This window comes from Pteropus alecto, unplaced genomic scaffold, assembly GCF_000325575.1.
Source record: "Pteropus alecto unplaced genomic scaffold, ASM32557v1 scaffold8, whole genome shotgun sequence".
In the NCBI taxonomy this organism is placed as follows: domain Eukaryota; kingdom Metazoa; phylum Chordata; class Mammalia; order Chiroptera; family Pteropodidae; genus Pteropus; species Pteropus alecto.
The window spans coordinates 7,008,269-7,015,362 of NW_006494609.1; the positions used below are offsets into that span (position 1 = coordinate 7,008,269).

At 36.8% G+C, this 7,094-nt stretch overlaps 1 pseudogene; it reads right to left on the reverse strand.

Moving 5' to 3' along the window:
- Nucleotides 1-4,363: 4,363 nt before the first annotated feature.
- On the reverse strand, nt 4,364-4,482 carry LOC112473746 (annotated as a pseudogene).
- Between the last annotated feature and the right edge of the window lie 2,612 nt (nt 4,483-7,094).

The window sequence follows — 7,094 nt, forward strand, 5'->3', positions numbered from 1 at the left end:
AACCTCACAAACACATCCAAAATAATGTTTGACCAACTATCTGAGCACCTCATGAACCAATCAAGTTGACACATAAAATTAATCTCAAAGAGAGAAAAATCGGTTTCCTTCACCATGGCTTGAACTCCTAACTTCAGCCAGGCATGCATGAAGTTCTACTGCTGGGCTTTTCAAGTAATGACCAATGTATATCCTTATCTCTTTAGTTGTTTCAGTTGTCTTCTCTAATTGAAGTCTCCATTATTATTTTTATTATATACTAGGGCCCATATGGCGCCAAGTGGAAATCATTGGCAAATACCATAGCTGAGATTTTAGTTTCCATCTGTCATTATCCTCAGGCCTTTGGGAGAAAACTATAGTTATATGCTCCACTGGGCCAATAACTTGAACTATAGTCACCTATTCCTTACGTAAACAGAAATAACATGCTGTAGTGTTGCTTCTGCCTCACTAAGAAAAGCTCTTTCTTTGTTTAGAATATGTTTGCTATTTGTGCTTTTCCAGACTTTTTTATTATTTCCAGTTGCATCCCCAAAGTGCCTCAGAGAAATATTAAGCTATTTCTTAATATTTCTTAATCAGCTAATTGTCCAGGAGAACAGGTAACCTTATGTCTTAGTACAGTGTTTAGAGAATTTATACACCCCAAGCAGAGATTCAAAATTCTCCACAATTTCATGCAGTCTCTAAGTTGATGTTTTTCTAGCCCGTGAGATGTCTGCATTTATGACTCTTATAGGGAACTCAATCAAGCAAGCAATACAATCAGACTGTTTGCTTTAACACATGCTTTCTGCAAAGGTTTTTTTTATTGCAATGACACACAAACATTAAAAAAAAATTGCTTCCCACAAGACAGAAACTATACCAACTCAAGGATAAAATAAATCATCTAAAGATAGTAAGAATGCCAAGCATTGCTAAAAAGATTCATTTTACTCCAAGGATATCTGAAATCTTGCCCTACTCATTTGGCTTTATTCTGGGTCTTGCTTCTGTTCTTCCATGAGAGTTTGAATAGTCAAGTATGAGATTGAATTCCTGTATCATGTGATCACTGCCTAGCCAGAAATATATAGATGTTTCTGGAAAGTTACTTATAAATTGAATTACATCAGAGGATCACTAGAAGAAATTGTTATCTAAATAAATTATACAAGAAACCTTTTTTTTTTTTAAAGAATACATCTATTTGTTAAAATAAAATGCCCTTTGATTTGATGCTCATGTATAAATTTGTTTTTTCTTATTTTGGACTTGCTTTATGAAAAGTATGTTTAGAGTTCTCTTTTTTTGAAATTCGTCACACACCAGATGAAATTGAGCTGTCAGATGACTCTTAAAGCAAGCAGGAGCAGAGAGGGAGGACATAGTAACTGAGAACTATGCAAAGTGAAATTAGTCTTTTTCTATTCTCTTTTTAAGCCAGATTTAAAATATTTGGATTGAATATTTTTATATATACAGAAATAATATATTTTTTATTTTGATAAACAAAACTATTTTTAAAAAGTTATAAGAAGGGAGAATAAAAATCTTACCTAAAGAGTTTTGTACTTACTGTATGGCAAGTGACAGAAATTCAATTTAAACTAGATTGAGGAAAAAAATAGAAAAATGATTTACTGATTCATGGGATCCTTAATACGATAGCAATAGCTAGTTCCTCAAACCCTTGCTGATGGTTAAGAACTGCCAACTTTTCATCAATTTAAATCATAAAAAGACATCTTATTTAAAAAATATTTCCCCTTGATTATTAATGATAGTAGAGGCTTTTTCATATGTTTATTAGCTATTTAGTTCATTTTCTTTTGTTAATTGCCCATTTTTGTTTTAATAGAAATGTTTTAAAATTAGGAATATTGATCTTTTCATTGTCTAAGGTTGTGCATATTTTCCTATTGTCTTTTGACCTTAATATGAGAATTTTATTTTGCTTATCATTTTTAATATGGAATCATGGGTTACTGGACACATTTAAAAGCTCCTTCTTCCATTACTTATTTCTTTTTATAGTTTCACATTTTGCATTTAAATATTTTATCTGAAATTTTGTTGCAAGTAGCTACCTGGAAAATTTTTCACGTCTTATGCTTTTAGAGCTGCAGTTGTTGGTTATACAAAGTGAAATGGGGACAGACTCAAAAAAATTAGTAATCTGATTTGGGAGAAAGGATAACTTTGCGTATTTTGTTTGGTTTTATTAACTGTATTAGTCAGGAATCTTTTGGTGTAAGTGTAGTAATCTATTTTGTTAAAAATAAAACAAAACAAAACAAACTACCCCATACAACATAATGAGTTAAAATAAGCACTTATTATTATCTTGAGAGTTTGTGTGGGTCATAAATTTGGGATTGACTTGTCTAAGTTGTTTTACCTCAGAGTATCTCATGAGATTGAAGTCAAGATATGGGCTTCAGTTGCAGTCATCTGAAATTTTGACTACAACTACACGTTCTCCTCCCAAGGTCCCATGGTAATGCACCAGGCAAGATGGAGCTAATGAGACCTCAGTTTCACCCCATATGGGTCTCTCCATAGGACTATTGGCGTGTCCTCTTGGATGGTACTGTTTTCCCCCAGATCTAGTGATCGAAGGGAGCATATACTTTCTATGACCTGACCTCAAAGGTGAAATAGCATCACTTCTGCCATATTCAATCTATTAGAAGAAAGTTGCTAAAGACCCAGTAATGTTTTCAGGATTAGAGTTCTCTTTTCTCCATTTCTACACTCAGTTTTCTATGTGCTGATTTTAGTCTCATACAGGCTCTTCTCTTGAGTAGTAAGTTGATGCTAGCTTTGGTGACCACATTCTATCCTCTCGATATACTGATTTTCTTTGCTCTGAGTTACCTGGTCTGCCCCTAAAGCTGGTGGCAGAGCCAGACCCAGACCAAATAAATTATGAGTAGGAGAAGAATAGACCTCTGCCCAGTAAACAGAGATATTTATGGAATAAGGTGGAATTGATGTTAGTGAGGCAAACAACCAATACTGCATTATCCATGTATGCATATACCTAAATGACATATTAATATGTCTTAGATTATATTTCCTATACGGAAGGAGTCATGTTTCACAAATTTACTTTATATAGTGCTAATTCTAATGTTATACACAAAGATATATTTAACCAGTGCTTGTGGTTGATCATTGATGAATGAATTAGAATTATTTGACCATGGCTGCTTCTGACCAGGAGTCATATCAAAGTTGAGAAATTAGAATTTAGAGCATGGCTAACAGCAGCTGGGGTTTGACAGGTATTGAAAAGTCTTGCATGTCTGAGACCTTCACAGTTGACCTTCACCAGTTGAAATAGCATAATTGAACAGGTAACAAAGCCTAATGTTTGTTGTTCTTATAACCACTGAAGAGGAATATATCAAATCCTATCATGAACACATGCCTTATTTTAATTTTAGAAATTGAAAACATGATTAATTATGCCCTTTTTATAGCATATATTCCCTAATGTTTATGCAAATTTGATAGTAACATGATGTCACAGACTTACACCACAATTTTCCTAAAGTTGACCAATATTACAGAGATTTGTTAATGCTGCACTGTCTTAAAACCCCTTCCTGCTGCAGAGATCTCTCACCTCACACAGTTATTCAAAGCCTCTGTTTAGCTGAATGGCAACTGGGAAGACATAGAGGTCAAAGACCCCACATAGAAAAGAGGAAGTGGTGCTGTGGTTTCCCACAAGGCCCCTTACGACACAGGGAGCGTTGTGTCAAGAGCAGCCCCAGCAGAAAGGTAAAGGTGCCCAAGGAGACCCAGCAATCAGTAAGATGCATTTTCATTCACGCTGTTTCCTTATAAACAGCTTCCTCGTGATGTAGGGCAGCATATTCTCAGGCTCGACACAACTAACCATGTGTTTAGCCACATTGTTGGCATGACTTGAGGGGTGCCAAAGCCAATGATATTTTCAAAATGCCCCCTTAACTTTACACAAAGGCTGAAATCCCATGAATGATGACTTCGAGTAAGTTTTTTGTCACAGTGCTAAGGAAAATGGGTTCCCAGAATGGGTTCTTAAACACATAGTAATGCCTAGGAAATGAGCTTAGTAGTTTCTGTCTAAGCCGCTACCTACTCCATAGGAGCAAGGCAGCTCCATGGCATTTTAAATTTCTGTGTGGTCTCATGATGGGGTGCTCCGAGAACATAAGGATACATGTCCTTTTGTGTAGGAGGATGAAGATGATGGTATAGGTTGGAAGAGGACATAAAAGTGAGAAGGACGGGGTTGTGGACAAACTGTCTACTTTAGTAATTTGACCAGAGGGAAGCCCCTACTCATTTTCTAGGAAATAAGAATTGAAACTTTTTTTTTTTAAGCCTACAGCACCTGGTCTTCCTAGGCGATCTCCCATCCAAGTACTAACCAGGTCCAACCCTACTTAGCTTCCAAGATCAGAAGAGATCGGGTGTGTTCAGGATAGCGTGGCCCTAGACAAGAACTGAAACTTTAGCCTCTGACATTGGTTAGTCAGCTGTGGCCGTTAAATCCATCTTCACTGTGTTAGGGTTCTTCAGAATTCCTCTTCCTGTAGAAAGGTCAATCTTTTTCCTATTAAGACCTTCAACTGATTGAATGAGGCCCACCTACATTATGAAGGGTAACTTGTTTCATTAAAAGTCTACTGATTTAAATGCAAATTTCATCTAAAAATACCTTCACAGAAACATCTAGAAAAATATCGGACCAAATATCTAGGTATTGCAGCCTAGCCAAGTTGACATATAATATTAACTATTACATTCTCTGTGACCACTTATTGATCAAAAGCCATTGCTTTCAGAACCATATCCTCCAACTCTGCCTTGCCTAACAACAAAAAAGGGAGGCTCTCTGGATGAAGTTTCCAATTATTCCTCGCAAAAGCTACGATCACAGAAATGTGACATGCAATGAAGATCTGGCAAAACGATGGCCTTTGTCTTATTCAGGATAGTTCACTGAGCCACGTAATTTAAAGACATAAAACATTTTGCCCTACATCAAAACATTTTGCAGCACACACAGATGCCAATTTTTAGCCACTGGGGTACAATAATTAATGTTCAATGATATATCAGCAGGCACACACCTTATCTGAAGAACGTAGTCACTTTTATAGTTATATTTGTTCAATCAGTGAGTAAAAATGTTGAATACCTATTATGTGCTAGTATATGAGTTAGATGATGAATATACGAAAGTTAAAAACTTAAAAGTCCTTCCCCTCACAATAAAAATAGAGAGGCAGCTCAATACAAACCCCATTCCTCACAAAAAGAAAACATTTTTAAAAATTTTCTTATCTCCTAGAAAATGAGTAGGGGCTTCCCTCTGGTCAAATTACTAAAGCAGACAAAGTTTGTCCGCAACTCCGTCCTTCTCACTTTAGAAGGTCCTAATCCCACTTTGAAGAACGTAGGTAAAGAAACAATTTTCTGAATAATTTCTGAAATGAGACTTCACTTGGAGGTAATAATAATAATTATTAATAATAGAAAAACAGTAAAGAGTCCTTCAGCACTTTTTATGTACTAGGCATGGTTACAAGCACTTTACATGGATCCATTTATTTGATGACCAATATTTGACCAGATGTCTTGGGGTGGGATGACATTCTAGGTAAAAGGCACAGATGTAGTGGCCTAAGAGAGGTGGCGTATTCAGAGAAACTGTGAGTAACTCAGTAATAGAACTAAGGCTACTGTGGAGAATACCAGTAAATGAGACTGACAATCCTGCCTCCTGGAGATCCCCAGTTATCAGCAGGCATTGTCTCCCTTCTAGGCCAGCTCCAATATCCAACCTCAGTGCGTTAGACTTATGCAGTGGTGATCTCCAAGTGTTCACTCAACAGACCCAGGTGCTCTGAATGTAGTTATCCATTTATTTACAATGTCAATTGTCTCAAGGTCTTGACCTATTTCCTTTGTTAACCAAGTCAACTGGGAGTACCCAAAATCGTTGCTACTATCATGGCTGCCCTCTCCTTTGGTGCCTTTGGGTATGGAATCTTATGACCTTTTCACTTTGTCATTTCTATCTTTAAGAAATTCTTCATAAGTTTTGGGTTGGTGGTGGTACCTTCTTATGCCTCAGTATTATTCTGGATTTTCTCTACATTGACATAATGTATAAATCTATATACGTGTACATATATTATATCAAAAGATTTGGGGTAGCGGGAGAGGTGATTGCATTGCTCATTCTATCATTATGATAATTTTGGCTACTGGGTCAATGATTTAGTTTTTCATATTATTGTTTTTTTCACATTCCGCTGATGATTTTGGTTGCACTGGCCTCATGGTGAATATCAGAATGCTCCTCACCTTGGAACCAATGACCCCATTTGAGTCCTCATCTCACGACTCGAGGGGCTGTTTATTCTGTACTGTAGTTTGAGAGAGCAGAGAGAGACAGCCAGCTTCTGGAACTGCTGACTGTCCCCCTAGGACCATAAATCTTCTTTCTGATGGTCTTTTTCTAGTGTCCTTTCAAAGACTCTCCCCAGATCCCTTGCTGAGGATCAAAGACTATAATGGAACGGCTTAATATGCAAACATCGTAGCTTATAAACTGCTGACATCCCATGTGAGAGGCCCTTTTGGGTACTTTAATTTTCCTTTTCATATTCTTACTCTGTTCCATGTGCCTTATTTCTTTGTCGAGATCTGGGTCTTGACAGGGCAAAAGCTGTGCAAAAGCTCAGGGACTCAGATACATCTTAGAAAGTAGAGGAAATTCTGCAACTAGAGTGAGGTTCATAAGGGAAGCCCAGAAAGTAGAAAAACCTAAGTATATAGGTCTCCAAGGTCAATTCAAAAGGTCAAGACATTTGAAGTAGAGGAAGTGCCTTGTGGGATACAGCAGCAAAGAAGAAGATCCTAAAGTCTCAGATTTTTTCTCAAGTTATTTGGGTTTTCAGTCCGAACGTCCATCATTTTGCATGAGCATGGTGCCTTGGGGTTACTGAGAGACCCAGCCTTCATTTTCCCCTTACTCTCATTTTATCTTTTTTTCTCTTACTCCTGCTTATTATTTAAACTTTATTTTCTCTCCAAGCTGT